This window comes from Pan troglodytes, chromosome 2, assembly GCF_028858775.2.
Source record: "Pan troglodytes isolate AG18354 chromosome 2, NHGRI_mPanTro3-v2.0_pri, whole genome shotgun sequence".
NCBI classification, from domain to species: Eukaryota; Metazoa; Chordata; class Mammalia; order Primates; family Hominidae; genus Pan; species Pan troglodytes.
Window position 1 is genome coordinate 95354250 of NC_086015.1, and position 25061 is coordinate 95379310.

Sequence of the window (25061 nt, forward strand, 5' to 3'; positions counted from 1 at the left end):
TAGGCTCTGTCAGAGGGAAGGTCTAGGGCTGAATGCTGTTGTTCAGATTCTAGTGCACAGGGTGTTCTCTTGATGTAGTACTTTCCCTTTTTCCTGTGGTTGTGGCTTTCTGTGAGCTGAACTGCAATGATTGTTGTCTCTCTTCTGGGTTTAACCATCCAGTGAGTCTACCTGGCACCATGCTAGTACTGGGGGTTTCTGCACAGTCCTGTGATGTGAACCATCTATGGGTCTCTCAACCATGGATACCAGCACCTGTTCCACTGGAGGCGGCAGAAGGTGCAATGAACTCTATGAGGGTTCTTAGTTTTGGTTATTTAATGCTCTATATTTGTGCTGGTTGGCCTCCTGCCAAGAGGTGGCGCTTTCCAGAGAGCATCAGCAGTAGCAGTGCAGAGGGATCAGCAGTGGGTGGGGCCCTAGAATTCCCAAGATTATATGTCCTTTGTCTTCTGCTACCTGGGTGGGTAGGGAAGGACTGTCAGGTGGGGGGCGGGGCTAGGTGTGTCTGAGCTCAGACTCTCCTTGGGTGGGTCTTGCTGTGGCTGCTGTGGGGGACAGGGTGAGATTCCCAGGTCACTGGAGTTGTGCACCTAGGAGGATTATGGCTGCCTCTGCTGAGTCATGCAGGTTGTCAAGGAAGTGGGGGAAAGCCAGCAGTCACAGGCCTCACCCAGCTCCCATGCAAACTGAAGGGCTGATCTCACTCCCACCATGCCCCCCACAACAGCCCCAGATCTGTCTCCAGGTGGAAGGTGGGCTTGAAAACTTGCCCGAGGCTTTCACCTCCCAGAGTATTTGGGGTGTCTCCCGGGTCCTGCAGGAGCAGTCCGCTTCCTTCAGAGAGTCTGAGGGTCCTCTCAGGATTGCTGGTTTGTTCTTGCAGTCGATCTGGAGCTAAAATTCACAATTTAAGCCTCCACATGCTGCTCTGTCAGGAGCTGCAATCTAGTCCTGCCTCCCATCTGCCATGATCCCTCTTTATACACAATCTACAGATTCAATGCAATCCGTATCAAAGTTCTAATGGCTATTTTTGCAGAAATAAAAAAGTTGATCCTCAAATTCATATGGAATTGCAAGGAGCTCCAGATAGCCAAAATAATATTGAAAAAGAACAAAATTGGAAGATTCCATGCTTCCTGATTTCAAAACTCAATACAAGGTACAGAAATCAAAACAGTGTGGTACTGGCTGGCATAAGGACAGACATATAGACCAATACAGTAGAAATTGAGATTCCAGAAATTATCCCATACATCTATGTCCAATTGAGTTTTGACAAGGGTGCAAGACCATCAATGGGGAAATTGTCTCTTCAAGAAATAGTGTTAGAAAACTGGATATTCACAAGCAAAAGAATGAAGATAAACCCCTACATCATACCATCTACAAAAATTAATTCAAAAGGGATCAATGACCTAAATATAAAAGCTAGAGCTATAATACTTTTATACAAAGCCATAGATGTCAATATTCACAACCTTGAATTTGAATATAGATAATTACGACACTAAAAGCACAAGTAACAAAAGAAAACAAACTTCATCAAAATTAAAATCTTTTGTCCACCAATAGACATTAAGAAGTTGTTGACAAGAAAACCTACAGAATAGGAGAACATATTTGCAAATCATATATCTATCTGATAAGAGCCTTGTATCCAAAATATATTAAGAACTCTTAAACTCAACAAAAAGACAACCCAATTCAAAAATAGACAAAGGAATTGGATAGACATTTCTTCAAAGAAGATGTACAAATGGCCAAAAAGCATATAAAAAGATGTTCAACATCATTATTCATTAGAAAAATGCAAACCAAAACCACAATGAGATATCACTGCATACTTAAAAGGATGGTGTTATGAAATGAATTGTGTCCCTCAAATAAGGATATGTTGAAGTCCTAACTCCCACTACCTGAAAATGTGATCTTATTTGGAAATAGGGTATTTACAGAAGTAATCAAAATGAGGTCATTAAGGTAAGCCCTAATCCAATATTACTGGTGTCCTCCTAAAAAGAGGAAACTAGACAAAGAATGCACAGAGCAAAGATGGTGAGAAGACGTACAGGGAGGAAGCCATGTGAAAATAAAGATAGAGTTTGGAGTGATGCATCTACAAGTCAAAGATTGCCAACAAACCACCAGAAGCTGGGAAAAACGTGGGAACAGATTCTCCCTCACAGCTCTCAGAAGGAACTAACCTGCCAACACCTTGACTGCTGGCTTCCAAAACTGTGAGATAAATTTTTAAAGTCACCCAGTTGGTGGAAACAACCCGGTGTCCATCAAAGGACGAATGGATAAACAAAATGTGGTACAGACATACAATGGAGTATCATTCAGCCATTCAAAAGAACAAAACACAAATGAACCTTGTAAACATGCTATATGAAGTAAGCCAGACAGTGTATGATGCTATTTTATGAAATATTCAGAATAGGTAAATCCACAGAAATAGAAAGCAGATTATTAGTTTCTAGGGGCAGCAGGAGGTGATTGTTTAATAGGTATGAAGTTTTCTTTGGGGGTGATGAAAAGGTTTGGAACTTGATAGATATAGTAGTTGTAAAATATTGTGAATGTACTAAATGCACTGAATTGTACATTTTAAAATAGATATTTGTATGTTATGTGACTTTCACCTCAATAAAAAAAGCAATCAGATCTTTTGAAAATCTGTTACCATATATAATTTACATTTTCTGAATTATTCTCATCTTTATTTCACATTTGTCAGTGTTTCAACAATGCATTATACATTTTCTTAAGTTTAGGTACATAAGAATTACCGTTCACTTCACAGTGATGGCTTTCCATGAAAGAAGAAACCAAAAAGAATTTCAACTGGATTTAAAATAGAAAAATACTACAGAGAATCAGAACAATGTATTGTAAGAAACTTCAGCTTCACTGTCAGGCATAGGTGTGAATTCTGGCCTTATCATATATTCGTTCTATGGTTCTGAGCAGTTTCTTGCCTTCTCCAAACCTCAGCTTTCTCATCTATAAAATAGGGATAATGTAGTGGTGGGAATCAAATGAGATACAGTTTATTTGTGTAAAGCCTCCATCACAATGCTTTGCATAAGCAGGCCAAAAATAAAACAAACTACCATGGCTTCAAATTGTTCTATTTCCAGAGACAGATCAAGCACACCCCTCATTACTACATAATAAGAAAAAAAACTATTAAGGAGTAATAGCATTCAGAGATTACAATAAAAGATGTTAACTTCATTGTGGCATATATTACAATGAACTACCACTTTTAGATTAGTCTGTAGGCAGCAATATTGTTTATTTATTAAGTTCTGTGAGAACTAAGGATATGCCACAGTGATTCAGTATAACAAAAAGACAATTTTCCTATAAACTTTATGTATTTATTGTTTGTTAATTTTTGGAGAGATGGAGTCTTGCTGTGTCTTCCAGGATGGAGTACAGTGGCACAATTATAGCTCACTGTAACAATTACTAGGCTCAAGCAAGCTTCCTTCTTCAGCCTCCCGGACAGCTAGAACTACAGGTGTGCACCACCACAACTGTTATTTTTATTACTTTTTTAAAGGCAGAGTCTACCAGGTGGTCTCCAACTCCTGGCTTCAAGCAATCCTCTCGCCTCGGCCTTCCAAAGTGCTGGGATTACAGGCGTGAGCCACTGTGGCCAGCCCCAATTTTTCTATTAAAATAGGACATAGCACACCATTATAAGCCCATGAAACAAAGTACAATTTGAAAATTTCATGTGCATCTTTCCACAATAGAAAAAACTTCTGAGAAACAAACCATTTAAGGCCAATGAGAGATTTTACTGTCAATATTTTGAACACATATTCTCAAATTTTTTTTTTTTTTTTTTTTTTTTTGGAGACAGGGTCTCACTCTGTGGCCCAGGCTGGAGTGCAGTGGCATGATCATGGCTCACTCAGTCCCCATGGGCTCAAGCAATCCAGCAATCCTCCCACCTCAGCCTCCTGCATAGCTGACACTACAGGTGCATGCTTCCACGCCTGGCTAATTTTTATATTTTTTTGTAGAGACTGGGTTTTGCCAAGTTACCCAGGCTGGTCTCGAACTCCTGGGCTCAAGCAACCCATAGATCTTGGCTTCCCAAAGTGCTGGGATTCAGACATGAGCCACCGCGCCCAGCTCTAAAATTTCTGTATCTCAAAATATAAATATTTCTATCATAAAATTGCAGGTTTTTAAAGGAAAAGCTGAAGTGGAAAATAAAAGCTAAAAAACAAAAGTGTTTTTAGAATAATTAGAAACTTCAGACATCTAACTTAGGCAGAAACTATTGACAGATAGATACGATACCCAAACTAACAAAACATTGAAAGGATTTTTTAACTCACTGCCAATTTGGAAAAGAAATTAATGAAAGTATTGAGATTAAAATGTATACACACACACATACATATATATATATATATTTGAGACAGAGTCTCGCTCTGTTGCCCAGGCTGGAGTGCAGTGGCATGATCTCTGCTCACTGCAAGTTCCACCTCCCAGGTTCACACCATTCTCCTACCTCAGCCTCCCAAGTAGCTAGGACTACAGGTGCCCGCTAGCACGCCCGGCTAATTTTTTGTATTAGTAGAGACGGGGTTTCATCGTGTCAGCCAGGATGGTCTCGATATCCTGACCTTGAGATCTGCCCGCCTCGGCCTCCCAAAGTGCTGGGATTATAGGTGTGAGCCACCACACCCAGCCAACGTACACCAATATTTTAAGGAGAAAAAGCTGAGGTTCCAATAAGAAATGACCAATATAGATTGTATATCTATATATTATTCACTGGTCATCAGCTATGTATTCCTGAGAAATAACTTTCCAATAGTCTTAAATTTCTGAACATTTTGCAAATAGAGGCAACAATGGCCTTTACTTCAGACCATTTTTTCAAAGATGTTCACGTAACACAATGGTCTCCAACCTTTTTGGAACCAGGGACCAGTATCGTATAAGACAATTTTTCCATGGGCCAGGGTGTAGAGGTGGTTTCAGGATGAAAGTGTTCCACCTCAGATCATCAGACATTATTAGTTCGATTCTCATAAGGAGCGCACAACCTAGATCCCTCGCATGCACAGTTCACAATAGGGTTCAAGCTCCTATGAGAATCTAACATGGCCACTGATCTGACAGGAGGTGGGGCTCAGGCAGTAATGCTTGCTTGCCCTGGCTCACCTCCTGCTGTTCCTAACAGGCAATGGACCAGTACCATGTAACATGGCCACTGATCTGACAGGAGGTGGAGCTCAGGCAGTAATGCTTGCTTGCCCTGGCTCACCTCCTGCTGTTCCTAACAGGCCATAGACAAGGACCAGTCCGTGGCCCAGGGGTTGGGGACCTCTGATATAATGAACAGCCCTGGAAGACAATGGTTCCTTCCACTGGATTAAACAGCAGACATATGGCAGGAGAATTGCTTGAACCCAGGAGGCAGAGGTTGCAGTGAGCAGAGATCGCGCCATTGCACTCCAGCATGGGTGACAAGAGCAAAACTCTGTCTCAAAAAAATAATTAATTAATTAAAAATAAATTAAAAGAGTAGACATACTTACTGTCCATAATAAAAGCTTCAGATTCCCTAAATTCAGGGTTTCCCTCCTCCAACACAAGCCACTGCATGTGCAGGTAGTACCTGGCCTTCATGTTGCTCTGTGGGAAGTAGGGCTCAAGGAACGAATGCAAGAAAAGGCTGACATACTGCTATTGCTGGAATTGTCATGTCTTCTGCCAGAATCCATAGAAGTGTGGCAGCTAAGTTCTTAGCTTTCAAGTAGGGTAAAATCTCAGATCCTTCACAGTTCCTAACATGGATCAGATACTATGCTAGGTACTGGGAGCTCAGAGGGATTAGGGTTAGAATTTCATACCCAAAGACCTTGCAGTCATCTAGTACTACTGCTATTACCATCTATCCATTAGGCACACGACCATTTAACTTAAACTTCATTAATAACGTTATACTTTCTTTCTAACTTTTAATCAAAGTAACGTATGTAAGGAAAAAAACTGAAGTACATTATGGCTTATTATTAAAATCAACAGTTCTCATATCACATTTCTTCCCACTGCTTGGTTAGTTTACAAGAGGCAATTACTTTAACCATTTCCATTTTTTATTACATAGGATGTTGTCTATGTCACTCTAAATTATATGTTTATACTTTAAGTTCCTGATATAAACTTAATCCACTGCATTTTTACTATGAAAACTAAATATTTTGGCTCATTATGCTACTTACCATCTACCCTTTCTTTCTCCCCCCATTAAACAAAGAAATTAAGTGGCTCATGTCTATAATGCCAGCACTTTGGGAGGTCAAGGTGACAGGACTGCTTCAGCCATGAGTTCAAGACCAGCCTAGGCAACACAGCAAGACCTCTATCTCTACAAAAAAGTAAAAAATTAGCTGGGCGTGGTGATGTGCACCTGTAACCCCAGCTACTTAGGAGACTGAGGCAAGAGGATCACTTAGGCCCAGGAGTTCGAGGTTGCAATGAGATATGATCACACTACTGCACTCCAGCCTGCGTGAAAGAGCAAGACCCTGTCTATTAAAAAAAAAAAAAAGAAAAAAGAAAAAAAAGAAAAAAATTAAGGTATAATTTCCACACAGTAAAATATATCCCCTTTTTACTCAGGGACTAAGTTTTTTCTAAAAAAGTAAAAGTTTTTAAACAAAATATATTTCCTTTTATCATAGTTCTGCAACATTTGACAAATTCACTTTTGATATTACCCTGCAATCAACACAGATCATTCCCATTACCCAAAAATATTTCCCTTGTCCTTTATAACACCTCTCCGGCTCCCAGCAATCACTCTGTACCTACAGATTTGTCATACAAATAGAATTATACACCATAGTGCTTTTGAGTCTGACTTCTTTCACTTGGTATAATGTATTTGAGAACCTTACATGTTAATGGGTGTACCTGTAATTTATTCCTTTCTATTGCCAGGTAATATTCCATTGTATGACTATACCACAATTTGTTTATCCAATCACACACTGAAGAACATCTGGGTTGTTTCTAGTTTTTGGCAATTATGAATAATGCCTACACTATAAACACTTAGGAACAGATTTTTATGTGTACTTATGTTTTTATTTCAATTCTATAAATACTAGTTACAGATATCACTGTGTCACATAGCATGTGTAAGCTTCACTTTATAAGAAGTTGCCACACTCCTTTTCAAAGTGACTCTATGACTTGCATTTCCTCCACTATTGTATGAGACTTTCAGTCACTCTGCCTCCTCACTAGCACTTAGTATTGGTAGATTTTTAAAAATTAGACCAATTCTATTTGGCATATCATGGTATTCATTGTAGTTTTAAATTTCATTTCACTAATGAGCTATATTTTTTCTTGTGCTTATATTTACCATTCACACTTTTTCTTTGGTGAACTGTCTACTCAAATGTTTTGCCCGTTTAAAAAACTGTTTTCTAATTACTGAGTTTTGAGAGTTCTTTATATCTTTTGGATTCACATCTTTTATGAAATTTATGATTTGCAAATAGTTTCTTCCAGTCTGTGGCTTATCTTGTTCTCTTAAAGCTGTCTTTTGCAGAGCAAAATTTTTAATTTTGGTAAAGTCTAATTTATCACTATTTTCTTTCAGGGAACCCACCAAACCCAAGCTCATGCAGATATTCTGTTTTCTTTTGTTAAGTTTCACATTTTACAGTTACTTAGTTCTATAATCAATTTTTAAATAATTTTTATATAAGCTTGGAGGTATATGTCTAGGATTTTTGCATTTGGATATCCAATTGTTCTAGATCTACTTGTTCTAGAACTCTGGAGTTGTTCTGGAACTCTACATTACCATTTCCTTATTAAATTGCCCTGGCACCTTTGTTTAAAAATCAGTTGCCCGTATATATGTGGGTCTATTTCTGAACTCTATTCTGTCCAATTAATCTGTCTTCATCATTTCCCTAATACCACACCATCTTAATTACAATAGTTTTCAGTAAGTTTTGAAATCAGGAAATATGTGTCTCCACTTTTTCATTTTCATCAGTCTTTCATATAAAGATCTCATGTATATTTTGGATTTCTGGTACTGCTGTATATGGTATTAGGTTGCTACAAAAGCATTTGCAGTAAAAGCCACAATTATGTTTGCAGCAAACTAATACTTTTTGAAATGTTTAATTTCCAATTGTTCACTGTAAGAAATAGAATTGATTTTTGTATATTGAGTAAGTATCCTTCCACCTACTAGTTACAGTAGCATCTTGCTAGGTTCTTTGAGATTTTTTACACTGATAATCACTTTGAGAAAAGAAAAAGGTTTTCTTTCTTCTTTTCTAATCTTTTGTTTTTCTTGCTTTATTGCTCTGCTTTAAATCCTACTTTATAGGATTTCAAATTATTTACATTTGTAATGGATTTTAAAGACCTAGACTATGATCTACCTGGGTTACTATTTCATGTCTCCTGTTGTTGGGTAACATGTTCTACAGATGTTAATTAGGTAAAGTTGGTTGACAGTATTGTTCAAGGCTTCTATATCCTTCCTGACTTTCTGCCTGCTTCTTCTGTTAATTATTAAGAGGAGTGCTGAAGTCTCCAAATGTAACTGTGGATTTGTCTAGTTCTCTTTTCAGTTCTCTATTATTAATTCATGTATTTTGAAGCTATGTTGTTGGGGCATAAATATTTATAATTTTTATATCATGTTGGTGAATTGACTGCTGTGTATTTCTCTTTTCGGGGAGGAGAGGAGAATAAATGCAGGGGTACCCATTTTCTTTGGCCATATTCTGTTGTTTAATTGCTGTTTCTTAAGCTGGATACCAAGCTAATTAATTTTCAGTGATTTTGTAACACTATTAAGGTTAATTAAAAAGGAAAATGAAATGTGATCCTGTAAGTATGCTTTATAAAAAAAATCAGCAACACCAGCTGAGTCACAATGATCTCTTTTCTGATCACCAACATTCTGATTATTTAAAACATCTATTTCTTGGCCAGGAGTGGTGGCTCATGCCTGTAATCCCAGCACTGTGGGAGGCCGAGGCAGGTGGATCACCCAAGGTCAGGAGTTTAAAACTGGCCTGGCCAACATGGTGAAACCCCATCTCTACAAAAATACAAAAATTAGCTGGACATGATGGAGGGTGCCTGTAATCCCAGCTACTTGGGATGCTGAGGTGGGAGAATCACTTGAACCCGGGAGATGGAGTTTGCAGTGAGCAGAGATTGCGCCATTGCACTCCAGCCTGGAAGACAGAGCAAGACTCTGTCTCCAAAAATTAAAAAAAAAAATCTATTTCCTATAGTTGAAGTTATCTTTTTCAAGTAGTTTTCTCTGAGATAAAAAATAACCACATGGAGTTCTACCTTACGTACATTTTAATGATGTTTTTCTTAACTCTCATTCAATATTTTAATGTACGCTTGGAGTTTTCAAGATCTAATCTGCACTTAGGCCAACCTGCAAAATTCAACCTTATCAAAATGTTTTACATGGCATTTTCATTCATTAACTCTCTGCCCTTTAGAATACAGTCCACCAGCTGCTTCACTCTAGTGAGATCCACTCAATAAAGACATCATATAAAAGCAAGATATTATTTACAGCTTGCTGGCATGCACTATACATCTGTGTTCATCTCAGATAAAAGGTTACAATGCAGGTCTAAAGGGTAATGTGAAAATTACTAACCAGCTTCAGCTAAGTAAGGAGTATCCTTATGGATCAAGGGCAAATGGAGAAATACAGTGGAGTCAAAAGCAAAGAGTATACAAATATGGTCATTACTATTAACCATAAACATTAATTTTCTTGAGATAATGTTAGTATATTAAGATTTTTTTTTTTAAGGTGATTCTTTATGACTGCTAAAAAACGCCTCTAATTTCTTCTAGATTCCCTATCACATTTGTTGGTGGTAGTTTCTAACATTTTCTATAACCAGAATATCATTCATAACCCCTTTACTCTCCAGCTGATGACCTTACTTTATTTACAAGGAAGAGTAAGACCAGTTGATACACTCCATCAACTTCCCTTTGCTGTGTCTTAACTATTTCCTCTATGTTCCCACATTGCTGAGGGGTATGACTTTCTCTGTCACCATTCTTTGGTTCAAGTACATATCGTCCTTCCTCCAATAAGTTACTTTTTCACTTGTGTCTTTGAGTTCCTATTTGCCTCTCTCTGCATACCACCATGCATACTGTAGCAACCACCTCATACCTAAATATGCCCATTCACTCTTCCAACATTTTTAAAGCACCTAACAAGTGTAACTCATTGGATTACCATGAGACAGAAAGTTAAGTAAAAATCCAGTCCTCCTTTCAGGAAACTCACAAACTATTGGGAAAGATGAACAGGTAAACAAATAATTACAATCAAGTGTAACAAATGTTAAGAGCAAAGGCATGTACAATCCAGTCATGGTATAAAGGAAAGAGAACTTAATTCTGCTTGGTTAGAGAGATATTTTCTTTCTTTTATATCTTCATCAAGCCCACCCTCTCTGACAGTTCTTTCTTCTCCTCCTCTTTCTACAGATAGGCTCAGGTCTTAAACCCAGAAATGAACAATGATGCTTAAGCTAATACCACTATAGCATCCCCTTTACTGGCACTTTTTTTTTTTTTCTTGAGACAGGGTCTCACTCCATTGCCAATGCTGGAGTGCAGTGTCATGATCACGGCTCCCTGGAGGCTCAACTTCTTGGGCTCAGGTGATTCTTCCACCTCTGCCTCCTGAGTAGCTGAGGCTACAGTTGCATGCCACCACACCTGCTAATATTTTGTAGAGACAGGTTTTTGCCATGTTGCCCAGGCTGGTCTTGAATGCCTGGGCTCAGCAATCTGCCTGCCTCAGCCTCCCTACTAAGTGCTAGCATTACAGGTACAAGCCACTGCACCTGGCCTGACACATTTTTTGGAAAGGTTATTTATTGTCTTTCATTAATTTTTTAAGCAAGTATAATCTTGCTTTTGGTTTCCACCATTTTACTGACACCTCACCAAAGTCAAAGTCAAATAATCCTCTCAGCATATCCAACCACCTTTTCTTAGTTCTCTCCATGAAAAGAAATCTCTGCTACAAGGGACTCTGTGGAACTTATTCTCTTCTCAAAATTTTCTCCTTGACTTTTGTGATACTTCACTACCCTAATGTATTTTCTCCCTCTCTCCCCATTTCTGTTCAGTCTTCATTGATCCCACCTCCTTTTAATGCTTGACAAAGAGAAGGATTAGCCAAGATTACATTTTCAAACACAGCTTTTGACACCCTACCTCTTCTCTCCCTCCAGGAAACTCATGATAATAAGCTCTAAAGTAGAGTGGAGTTCAGGGGAAAAAAAAAATCTTAAGAGTCAGAAAGCCTGGCTTCAATTTTTGGTTCTACCACTGACTTCCTACCTATGGACCATGGCATGTCACATCCTAGGACTCCAAAAAAGAGAATGGCTTTCTACCTATGCTACAATTCTAACTGAAAAGACCATCAGATTTCTAGTCCTAAATTATCTAATGCCCTAAATCCACATCAATACCATTTAAATGCAGACACAATATGTTAACATAGATACATTAAGAACTTGTATTGTTTTCAAAAAGGTGATCCTTTATGATTGCTTTAAAAAAAGCCACTAATTCTTTATTTCTAGATTCCTTATCAAATATGTTAGCAGCAGTTTATAACCACTAAAATTAAGTCACTCAAACCGAAACCAACTATACTTCCTTTAAGTTACCTATTAGTATTTATGTATTGGTGCCACCATTATCCTAAGCTTGAAATCTTAATACTCCTATAGTCTTTCATTTGTGCATTCTCTCTCCCTAATTCCCAAACTTCGTGCAAGGCCTAATTCAAAGGGCATCTCTTCCATAAAGGGTTCCTTGACCTCTTCAGCTGGTTATAGTCTTTCCCTCATCAGAAGACCCAAAACAGTCTATGTGTACCTCTCATGACACTTGGTTTATGTTTTTTTTTTCAGACACTGGTTTTGTGGGAGCAGGATTTATATCTGATTCTTCCTTGCATACTCTATGGCACTTTGAACACTGCTTTGATCAAAGTACTAAAAAACTATGTAAGATTTGTTATCTGAACTTTGGACACAGAAGCAGCTGTAAAGTTGTCTAGAGTAACAATTTTCTTTAAATAAAAATAACAGTTTAAAGATGTATGATGATTTAGATGTTCTAACTCTAAAATATATAATGTTCTTCTTAAGCTAAGGAAGCAGAAGCTCTTCCCCTATTCCTTCAAAATTCCAGTCAACTTGAAAGCACACTATAGAAAATAGTCTTTGCTATGTCACAATATTAATTTTTTAAAGGTAGAGTTACTACTACTAAAAAATGTACTGTTTAACATTTGGTTTTACAATCTGAGCGTTTCCATTGTTCATATGACAAAATATTTTGACAAACTATTTGATCTACCATCAGAAGTGTAGATTAAACACAGAAATAACTGATGCCTATCAGAACATTCAGCCAGTATGTACTACATTATCATCTGCTCAGAAAACAATTTCCCAAACTGCAATATGCTGTCATTAATTTTCAGCTTCATTAATAAGCTTCCATGCATTGCTCAAAAATTTTATTTTTAAAGATGTAGTCCCCAGTTGAGATAGTAAAACAAACTGAGGTGTGGAGGAAGGTTTCCAGCTTCCTTTATGACTAGGAAAAATAAAAATGCAGCTTAGCAGACAGAAGAACTAGAATTTCCCAAGAGTCTAAACCAGATAAGTCAAGGTTTTAACTTAATTCATCTTGAAGATAAGATGTCTGGTGTGAGGCCTGACAACTAGTACACAGCATCACTGCAAGAACATTAAATAAAACCTACAGATCTGTCTAGGGCCTCATTACTGCAGATGCAGAGAGAAGAATATGACCTACCTGGCTTATCCCTCCAGGAGAGATCTTGTATGACTGCAACTTTTGCTTCAGCAGCTCTGGATCACTGTGACGGAATGGGCACCCTGACAACAAAAAAATAAGCCAGCACACAAACAAGGTTATTTACCCACAACTTAGTACAATACCACACTCGAGAGACCATCTAAGATCCCCTTAATTGTCTAACAGCTTATTAATAAAAAAAGGTAATTGCCCATGGGTGCAACTGCTTTCCCCTTTTCATCTAAATGATTACTTAGCTGTATGGTTATCAGGGCACTCCAGGCTCAAGAGTTACATAAAACATTGCAGCATTCTCAGGCTAAGATGTCCATTCAACAGGAAGAGGGAAAACAGCTTTAATTATGCTCCTTGCTAACAAGCACAAATAATCACAAAATAGCTGTGTAATAGTTTATTTTAAAACTTTAACAATCTTCTCATATTCTACTCTAAAAATTATATAAAAGGCATATGAGAGAAGGAAGATAGATAAACAAAATGAAAAACATGCAAACTCTGAGAAAGAAAAAAATTCAACATCATTTTCAAATGTAAATTATATGCCTATTTCCTAAAGCGTAGAATCTATGAAAATGTAAAAGAATCATGGATGGAAATGCGATGAAAAAATAAACTATTTCATAGAAAAACAGTTTATGGTGGATATGTGTCATCGTTATATTATTTCATGAAAAAAATGAAAGACCACTAGAAATATTCACATAAATAGGAATACAGAAGAATTTGAAATAAAAAGCTGTTTTAGGACAAAATCTAGAAAATTTTAGATATTTTAACAAACTGCAATGGTAAGTCAAAATGCTTATTAAAAATTTAATACAGAAAAGTCTTTTTTTAGTCATACAGATGATAGATTTGTAAGTTAATAATTGTGCATTTTTCACAAATTAGAAAATCTAGAGGAAATGACTAAGTTCCAGGAAACACACAACCTTCTGTGACTGAAGCAGGAAGAAAGTGAAAATCTGAACAGATGAATAATGAGGTCTGAAATTGAATCTGGAATAAAAAACCTATCAACCAGAAAAAGCCCTGGACCAGGTAGATTCACAGCCAAATTCTACCAGATGTACAAAGAAGAATCGGTACCAATCCTACCAAAACTATTCCAAAAAACTGAGGAGGGGGTAATCCCCCATTAACTCAATTTATGAAGCCAGCATCACCCTGATACCAAAATCTGGCCGAGACACAATGAAAAAAAGAAAACTTCTGGCCAATATCTCTGATGACCATAGAATCAAAAATCCTCAACAAAATACTAGCAAACTGAATCCAGCAACACATCAAAAAACGAATTCACCATGATCAAATAGGCTTTATTTCTGGGATGCAAGTCTGACTCAACATATGCAAATCAATAAAAGTGATTCACCACATAAACAGAATTAAAAACAAAAACCATATCATCTCAATAGAAAAAGCTTTCAATAAAATCCAATATCCTGGCCAAGCATGGTGGCTCATGCCTGTAATCCCAGCACTTTGGAAGGTGAGGCAGGCAGATCACGAGATCAGGAGATCAAGATCATCCTGGCTACCACGGTGAAACCCCATCTCGACTAAAAATACAAAAAATTAGCTGGGCACGGTGGCAGGCACCTGTAGTCCCAGCTACTCAGGAGGCTGAGTCAGGAGAATGGCATGAACCCAGGAGGCGGAGCTTGCAGTGAGCCCAGATTGCACCACTGCATTCAAGCCTGGGAAACAGAGTGAGACTCCATCTCCAAAAAAAAAAAAAAAAAAAAAATCCAATATTCCTTCATGATAAAAACCCTCAAAAAACTAGATACCAAAGGAATATACCTCAAAATAATAAGAACTATCTAAGAGAAACCCACAACCAACACCATACTGAATGGGCCAAAGCTCAAACCATTTCCCTTGAGAATGGGAACAAGACAAGGATGCCCACTCTCCCTACTCTTACTCAAAATACTACTGGGAGTCCTACCCAGAGCAATCAGGCAAAAGAAAGAAATAAAAGCCATCCAAATAGGAAAAGAAGTCAAACTATCTTTCTTTGCTGATGATATGATTCTATACCTAGAAAACCCTAAAGAATGCACCAAAAAGTCTCCTGGAATTAATCAATGACTTCAGCAAAGTTTCAGGATACAAAATTAATATACAAAAATCAGTAGCTTTTCTTTTTTTTGAGACAGAGTCTCACTCTGTCACCTGGTGCAGTGGTGCCATCTCAGCCAACTGCAACCTCTGCCTCCTGAATAGCTGGAATTACAGGTGCACAACACCACGCCTGGCTAATTTTTGTTTGGCTTTTTAATTTTAGTAGAAATGAGGTTTCACCATGTTGGCCAGGCTGGTCTTGAACTCCTGACCTCAAGTGATCTAGCTGTGTTGGCCTCCCAAAGTGCTGGGATTACAGGCATGATCCACCACGACCAGCCTTAAAAATCAGTACCATTTCTACATACCAACAATGTTCAAGCTGAGAGCCAAATCAAAAACACAATTCTGTTTACAGTAGCCACCAAGAAATAAATAAATAAAATATTTAGGAATACATCTAAGCAAGGAAGTGAAAGATCTCTATAAGAAGAACTACAAAATGCTGCTGAAAGAAATCAGAGACAACACAAACAGAAAAACATTCCATGCTCATGGATTGGAAGAATCAATATCATTAAAATGGCCATACCACCCTAAGTAATGTACAGATTCAATGCTATTTCTATCAAACTACCAATGTCATTTTTCACAGAATAAGAAAACAACTATTCTAAAATTCATATGGAACTAAAAAAGAGACTAAATGACCAAAGCAATCCTAAGCAAAAGGAACAAAGCCAGAGGCATCACTCTACCTAACTCCAAACTATACTATAAGGCCATTGTAACCAAAACAGTAACCGACACATAGACTAATGAAACAGAATAGAGAATCAGAAATAAGACAGCATACCTACAACTATCTGACCTTCAACAAAGTCAATAAAAATAGGCAATGGAGAAAGGACTCCCTATTCAATAAATGTGTTGGAATAACCAGCTAGCAGAGACATGAAAATTCTAAGAACAAAAAAGAAATGCTAGTGATCAAAAACACTGTAACAGAAATGAAGAATGTCTTCAATGGGTTCATCAGTAGACTGGACATGACTGGGGAAAATTCTTGGATCTTGTGGATGTGACAAATAGAAACTTCTGAAACTAAAAAGCAAAGAGAAAAAAGACAAAAACAAAACAAAACAAAATACAATACCTAAGAACTATGGGACAACTATAAAAGGTATAACAAGTGTGTAAATGAAATCCCAAAAGGTGAAAAAAGAGAGAAAAGAACAGAAGCACAGATGGGGAGAAAACATTTGCAAAAGACAAATCTGATAAAGTACTGTTATGCAAAATACACAATGAACTCTTGTAAACTATGGGCTTTGGATGATAAGGATTTGTCAATGTAGGTTCATCAATTGTAACACATGTACCAGTGTGGTGTGGGATACTGACAGCAACGGAGGTTGTGTGTATGTTGGGGCATGGAGGTATATGGGAACTCTGAACTTCCCACACGATTTTGCTGTGAACCTAAAACAGTTCTAAAAAATCAAGTTTATTACTTTTTAAAAACGGAATAAGTAAATGTCCAACAATTAATGAGTACATTGAGTGCTAAGTATAATATTTCTTGACTGACAGAGTTGAACTTAGAAACAAAATAATAACATAAAGCACTGGGATAACAAGATACAACTTAACAGAAATAAAGTTTTGCATTTAAGCTAATGAAAACCAACTAATTAAGAGACAAATGCTAGAACCTGGAAATTTGCAGACAAATCCCTGGGAGTTTTACTTGGCCACAAGCTTAATCATAAGTTGACTGCCTGGTATGGCTGCTAAGCTAAAAAAGGCTTCAAGCTTCCACAACAGAAGTACCTGGACCCATGGTTTTCAAACTTTAGAAGACATAAAACTCACCCGGTGTACTTGCAAATAAAGTCTGATTTTATATGACTGAGGGTGCACCCTGAGAATCTGCATTTCTAAAAAAGAACCTCAAGGGATTCTGAAATAAGTGATAAAAACCACTCAATATCTATTACCAGGCTGGGTGTGGTGGCTCAGGCCTGTAATCCTAGCACTTTGGGAGGCCAAGGCGGGCAGATCACCTGAGGCCCGCCAGCCTGGCCAACTAGTTGAAACCTCGTCTCTACTAAAAATACAAAAAATTAGCCAGGCTGGGTGGCAGGTGCCTGTAATCCTAGCTACACAGGAGGCTGAGGCAGGAAAATTGCTTGAACCCAGGAGGTGGAGACTGCAGTGAGCCGAGATTGCGCCATTGGACTCCAGCCTGGGCAACAAGAATGAAACTCTATCTCAAAAAAAAAAAATCTATGTCTATATATAGATCGATCTTATCTGTCTATCTATATAACTAGTGCTGGCCACTTCTTCATCTATTAACTAATGAATATATAGGCATTTTTTAATGATTTGGTCACATAGAATGTCTTTCTAAAAATATTGCTTATGATTATTTGATCTTCAGCAGTCCAAAAGTGTGCAGTATTTTAAAAAGTGTAGAAAGAAGGCCTCAAAAAGGTCCAAATATCCACCAGCCGATTCTGCAAAAAGAGTGTTTCCAAACTGCTCTATGAAAAGAAAGTTTAAACTCTGTGAGTTGAACGCGCACATCACAAAGTAGTTTCTGAGAATGATTCTGTCTACTTTTTATACGAAGATATTTCCTTTTCCACCATTGACCTCCAAGCGCTTGAAATCTCCACTTGCAAATTCCACAAAAAGAATGTTTCCAATCTGCTCTGTCTGCAGGAATGTTCAACTCTGTGAGTTGAATACACACAGCAAGAAGAAGTTACTGAGAATTCTTTTGTCTAGCATTATAAAAAGAAATCCCGTTTCCAACGAAGGCCTCAAGGAGGTCCAAATATCCACTTGCAGACTTTACAAACAGAATGTTTCCAAACTGCTCTATGAAAAGAAAGGTTAAACTCTGTGAGTTGAACTCACACATCACAACGTAGTTTCTGAGAATGATTCTGTCTAGTTTTTATACGAAGATATTTCCTTTTCTATCATTGGCCTCAAAGCGCTTGAAATCTCCTGCTGAAAATTCCGCAAAAAGAGTGTTTCCAACCTGCTCGGTCTAAAGGAAGGTTCAACTCTGTGAGTTGAAGACACACACACAAAGAAGTTACTGAGAATTCTTCTGGCTAGCATTATATGAAGAAATACCGTTTCCAACGAAGGCCTCAAAGAGTGCCAAATATCCACTTGCAGACATTACAAACAGAGTGTTTCCAAACTGCTCTATGAAAAGAAAGTTTAAACTTTGTGAGTTGAACACACACATACCAAAGTAGTTTCTGAGAATGATTCTGTCTAGTTTTTATATGAAGATATTTCCTTCTCTAACATTGGCATCAAAGCGCTTGAAATCTCCACTTGCAAATTCCACAAAAAGATTGTTTCCAATCTGCTCTGTCTAAAGGAACGTTCAACTCTGTGAGTTGAATACACACACACAGAAAGAATTCACTGAGAATTCTTCTGTCGAGCATTACATGAAGAAATCCCTTTTACAACGAAGGCCTCAAAGAGGTCCAAATATCCACTTGCAGACATTACAAACAGAGTGTTTCCAAACTGCTCTATGAAAAGAAAGGTTAAACTCTGTGAGTTTAACGCACACATCACAAAGCAGTTTCTGAGAATGATTCTTTCTAGTTTTTATACGAAGATATATCGTTTTCTACCATTGGCCTCAAAGCGCTTGAAATCTCCACTTGCAAATTCCACAAAAATAGAGTTTCAAATCTGCTCTGTCTAAAGGAAAGTTCAACTCTGTGAGTTGAATACACACCACAAAAAGAAGTTACTTAGAATTCATCTGTCTAACCTTATATGAAGAATTCCCATTTCCAAAGAAGGCCTCAAAGAGGTCCAAATATCCACTTGCAGACTTTACCAACAGAGTGTTTCCAAACTGCTCTATGAAAAGGAAGGTTAAATTGTGAGTTGAACGCACACATCCCAAAGTAGTTTCTCAGAATGATTCTGACTAGTTTTTATATGAAGATATTTCCTTTTCTTACAATGGCATCAAAGAGCTTGAAATCTCCACCTGCAAATTCCATAAAAAAGTGTTTGAAATCTGCTCTGTCTACATTAAGGTTCAACTCTGTAAGTTGAATACACACAACATGAAGAAGTTACTGAGAATTCTTCTGTCTAGCATTACATGAAGAATTCCCGTTTCCAATGAAGGCCTCAAAGAGGTCCAAACCTCCACTTGCAGATTCTGCAAAAAGAGTATTTCAAAACCACTCTATTAAAAGGAATGTTGAACGCTGTGAGTTGAATGTAAGCATCACAACTTAATTTCTGAGAATGCTTTTGTCTAATTTTTATGGTATGATATTCCCTTTTTTACCATAGGCATCAAAGCCCTCTAAATACACCCTTGCAAATTCTACAAAGAGGGTGTTTCATAACTGCTCTACAGAAAGAAAGGTTGAACTCTGTGAGTTGAACACACAGATCACAACGTGGTTTCTGAGAATGATACTGTCTAGTTTTTACATGAAGATATTTCGTTGTTTACCGCAGGCTTCAAAGCACTCTAAGTATGCACTTCGAAGCTCTACAAAAAGAGAGTTAGAAAACTGCTCTTTCAAAAGTAACGTTCAACCCTGTGAGGTGAATGCACACATCACAAAGAAATTTCTCAGAATTCTTCTGTCAGGGTTTATATGAAGAAATGCCGTTTCCAACGAAACCCTCAAAGACGTCCAAATATCCACTTGCACACTTTACACAAAGAGTGTTTCCAAACTGCTCCATGAAAAGAAAGGTTAAACACAGTGAGTTGAATGCACACATCACAAAGCACTTTCTGAGAATGATTCCATCTAGTTTTTATACGAAGATATTTCCTTTTCTACCATTGGCCTCAAAGCGCTTGAAATCTCCACTTGCAAATTCCGCAAAAAGTGTGCTTCCAATCTGCTCTGTCTAAAGGAAGGTTCAACTCTGTGAGTTGAATACACACACACAAAGAAGTTACTGAGAAGTCTTCTGTCTAGCATTATATGAAGAAATCCCGTTTCCAACGAAGGCCTCAAAGAGGTCCAAATATCCACTTGCAGATTCTGCAAAAAGAGTGTTTCAAACCATCTCCATCAAAAGGAATGTTGAACTCTGTGAGTTCAATGCAAACATCACAACTGAGTTTCTGAGAAGGCTTCTGTCTAGTTTTTCTGGTAAGATATTTCCTTTTCCACCATAGGCCTCAAAGCCCTCTAAATACAACCTTGCAAATTCTATAAAGAGAGTGCTTCATAACTGCTCTATGGAAAGAAAGGTTGAACTCTCTGAGTTGAAAGCTCAGATCACAATGTGGTTTCTGAGAATGATTCTGTCTAGTTTTTACATGAAGGCATTTCGTTGTCTTCCGTAGGCTTCAAAGCACTCTAAGTATGCACTTGGAAGTTCTATGAAGAGAGTGTTTCAGAACTGCTCTTTCAAAAGTAAGGTTCAACTCAGTGACTTGAATGCACACATCACAAAGAAGTTTCTCAGAATTCTTCTGTCTAATTTTATATAAAGAAATCCCGTTTCCAACGAAGGCCTCAAAGAGGTCCAAATATCCACTTGCAGACTTCACAAACAGCGTGTTTCCAAACTGCTCTATGAAAAGAATGGTTAAACTCTGTTAGTTGAAAGCACACATCACAAAGTAGTTTCTGAGAATGATCCCCTCTAGTTTTTATACGAAGATATTTCCTTTTCTACCATTGGCATCAAAGCCCTCTAAATACACCCATGCAAATACTACAAAGAGAGTGTTTCAAAACTGCTCTATGGAAAGAAATGTTGAACACTGTGAATTGAATGCACAGACCACAATGTGGTTTCTGAGAATGATTCTGTCTAGTTTTTACATGAAGTTACTTCGTTGTCTACTGCAGGCTACAAAGCACTCTAATTATGCACTTGGAAGTTCTACAAAAAGAGTGTTTGAAAACTGCTCTTTTGAAACAAAGTTTCAACCCTGTGAGTGGAATGCACACATCACAAAGAAGTTTCTCAGAATTCTTCTCTCTAGGTTTATATGAAGGAATCACGTTTCCAATGAAGGCCACAAAGACGTCCAAATATCCACTTGCAGGTTCTGCAAAAAGAGTGTTTCTAAACTGCTCTATTAAAAGAAAGGCTAAACTCTGTAAGTTGAACGCACACATCACAAAGCAGTTTCTGAGAATGATTCCGTCTAGTTTTTACAGGAAGAAATATCCTTTTCTTCCGTTCGCCTCAAAGCGATTGAAATATCCACCTGAAAATTCCGCAAAAAGAGTGTTTCCAATCTGCTCTGTCTAAAGGAAGGTTCAACTTTCTGAGTTGAATACACATACACAAAGAAGTTACTGAGAATTCTTCTGTCTATCATTATATGAAGAAATCCCGTTTCCAACGAAGGCCTCAAAGATTACCAAATATTCACTTGCAGACTTTACAAACAGAGTGTTTACAAACTGCTCTATGAAAAGAAAGGTTAAACTCTGTGAGTTGATCGCACACATCACAAAGTAGTTTCTGAGAATGATTCTGTCTGGTTTTTATATGAAGATATTTCCTTTTCTACCATTGGCCTCAAAGCGCTTGAAATCTCCACTTGCAAATTCCACAAAAAGAGTGTTTCCAATCTGCTCTGCGTAAAGGAAGGTTCAACTCTGTGACTTGAATACAAACACACACAAAGAGTTCACTGAGAATTCTTCTGTCTAGCATTACATGAAGAAATCCCGTTTACAACGAAGGCCTCAAGAGGTCCAAATATCCAGTTGCAGACTTTACAAACTGAGTGTTTCCAAACTACTCTATGAAAAGAAGGGTTAAACTCTCTGAGTTTAACGCTCACATCACAAAGCAGTTTCTGAGAATGATTCCGTCTAGTTTTTATACGAAGAGAGTTCCTTTTCTACCATTGGCCTCAAAGCGCTGGAAATCTCCACTTGCAAATTCCACAAAAAGAGAGTTTCAAATCTGCTCTGTCTAAAGGAAGGTTCAACTCTCTGAATTGAATACACACCACAAAAAGAAGTTACTGAGAATTCTTCTGTCTAGCATTATATGAAGAAATCCTGTTTCCAATGAAGGCCTCAAAGAGGTCCAAATATCCTCTTGCAGAATCTGCAAAAAGAGTGTTTCCAAACTGCTCTATGAAAAGAAAGGTTAAACTCTGCGAGTTGGACACACACATCCTAAAGCAGTTTCTGAGAATGATTCTGTCTCGTTTTTATAGGAAGGTATTTCCTTTTCTATCATCGGCCTCAAAGCGCTTGAAATCTCCACTTGAAAATTCCGCAAAAAGAACGTGTCCAACCTGCTCTGTCTATAGGAACATTCAACTCTGTGAGCTGAGTACACACACACACAGAAGTTACTGAGAATTCTTCTGTCTAGCATTATATGAAGAAATCCCATTTCCAAAGAAGGCCTCAAAGAGGTCCAAATATCCACTTGCAGATTCTACAAAAAGAGTGTTTCAAAACTGCTCTATCAAAAGGAATTTTGAACTCTGGGGGTTGAATGCAAACATCACAACTTAGTTTTGGAGAGTGCTTCTGTCTAGTTTCTATGGTAAGATACTTCCTTTTCTACCATAGGCCTCAAAGCCCACTAAATACACCCTTGCAAATTCTACAAAGAGAGTGTTTCATAACTGCTCTATAGAAAGAAAGGTTGAACTCTGTGACTTGAATGCACAGATCACAACGTTATTTCTGCGAATGATTCAGTCTAGTTTTTACATGAAGATACTTCGTTGTCTACCATGGGCTTCAAAGCAATCTAAGTATGCACTTGGAAGTTCTACAAAAAGAGTGTTTGAAAACTGCTCTTTCAAAAGTAATGTTCAATTCTCTGAGTTGAATGCACACATCACAAAGAAGTTTCTCAGAATTCTTCTGTCTAATTTTATATGAAGAAATCCCGTTTCCAAGGAAGGCCTCAAAGACTTCCAAATATCCACTTGCAGACTTCACAAACAGAGTGTTTCCAAACAACTCTATGAAAAGAAAGGTTGAACTCTGTGAGTTGAACACACACATCACAAAGTAGTTTCTGAGAATCGTTCCGTCTAGTTTTTATACGAAGATATATCATTTCTACCATTGGCCCAAAGCACTTCAATTCTCCACCTGAAACTTTCTCAGAAAGAGAGTTTCAAATCTCCTCTGTCTAAACGAACGTTCCACTCTGAGTTGAATACACACAACACAAAGAAGTTATTGAGAATTCTTCTGTCTAGAATTATATGAAGAAATCCCCTTTCCAAGGAAGGCCTCAAAGACGTCCAAATATCCATTTGCAGACTTTACAAACAGAGTGTTTCTAAACTGCTCTATGAAAAGAAGGGTTAAAATCTGTGACTTGAACGCAAACATCACAAAGTACTTTCTGAGAATGATTCTGTCTCATTTTTATACGAAGGTATTTCCTATTCTATCATTGGCCTCAAAGCATTTGAAATTTCTACCTGAAAATTCCGCAAAAAGAGTGTCTCCAACCTGCTCTGTCTACAGGAAGGTTCAAAACTGTGAGCTCAATAAACACACACACACAGAAGTTACTGAGAAATCTTCTGTCTAGCATTATATGAAGAAATCCCTTTTCCAAAGAAGGCCTCAAAGAGTTCCAAATATCCACTTGCAGACATTACAAACAGAGTATTTCCAAACTGCTCTATGAAAAGAGAGGTTAAACTTTGTGAGTTGAACACACACAGGCCAAAGTAGTTTCTGAGAATGATATTGTCTAGTTTTTATACGAAGATAAATCCTTTTCTACCATTGTCCTCAAAGCGCTTGAAATCTCCACTTGCAAATTCCACAAAAAGAGTACTAACAATCTTCTCTGTCTGAAGCAACGTTCAACTCTGTGGGTTGAATACACACACACAGAGAAAGAATTCACTGAGAATTCTTCTGTCTAGCATTACATGAAGAAATCCCGTTTACAAAGAAGGCCTCAAGGAGGTCAAAATATCCAGTTGCAGACTTTACAAACTGAGTGTTTCCAAATTGCTCCATGAAAAGGAAGGTTAAACTCTGTGAGTTTAACGCACACATCACAAAGCAGTTTCTGAGAATGATTCCATCTAGTTTTTATACGAAGATATTTCCTTTTCTACCATTGGCCTCAAAGCGCTTGAAATCTCCACTAACAAATTCCACAAAAAAAGAGTTTCAAATCTGCTCTGTCAAAAGGAAAGTTCAACTCTGTGAGTTCAATACACAAACAAAAGAAGTTACTGAGAATTCTTCTGTCTAGCATTATATGAAGAATTCCCGTTTCCATCGAAGGCCTCAAAGAGGTCCAAATATCCACTTGCAGATCCTTCAAAAAGAGTGTTTCCAAACTGTTCCATGAAAAGAAAGTTTAAACCATGTGAGTTGAACGCACACATCACAAAGCAGTTTCAGAGAATGATTCTGTCTATTTTTTATACGAAGTTATTTCCTTTTATATCAAAGGCCTCAATGCGCTTGAAATCTCCACCAGAAAATTACGCAAAAAGAGTGTTTCCAACCTGCTGTGTCTAAAGGAAGGTTCAACTCTGTGAGATGAAGACACACACACAGAGAAGTTACTGAGAATTCTTCTGACTAGCATTTTATGAGGAAATCCCGTTTCCAACGAAGGCCTCAAAGACGTCCAAATATCCACTTGAAAACTTAACAAATAGAGTATTTCCAAACTGCTGTATGAAAAGAAGGGTTACACTCTGTGAGTTTAACGCACACATCACAAAGTAATTTCTGAGAATGATTCTGACTAGTTTTTGTATGAAAATATTTCCTTTTCCACCGTTGACCTCCAAGCGCTTGAAATCTCCACTTGCAAATTCCACAAAAAGAGTGTTTCCAATCTGTTCTTTCTGCAGAAAGCCTCAACTCTGTGAGTTGAATACACACAAAAAAAGAAGTTGCTGAGAAATCTTCTGTCTAGCATTATAAAAAGAAATCCCGTTTCCAATGAAGACATCAAAGAGGCGGAAATATCCATTTGCAGACTTGACAAACTGAGTGTTTCCAAATTTCTCTATGAAAAGAAAGGTT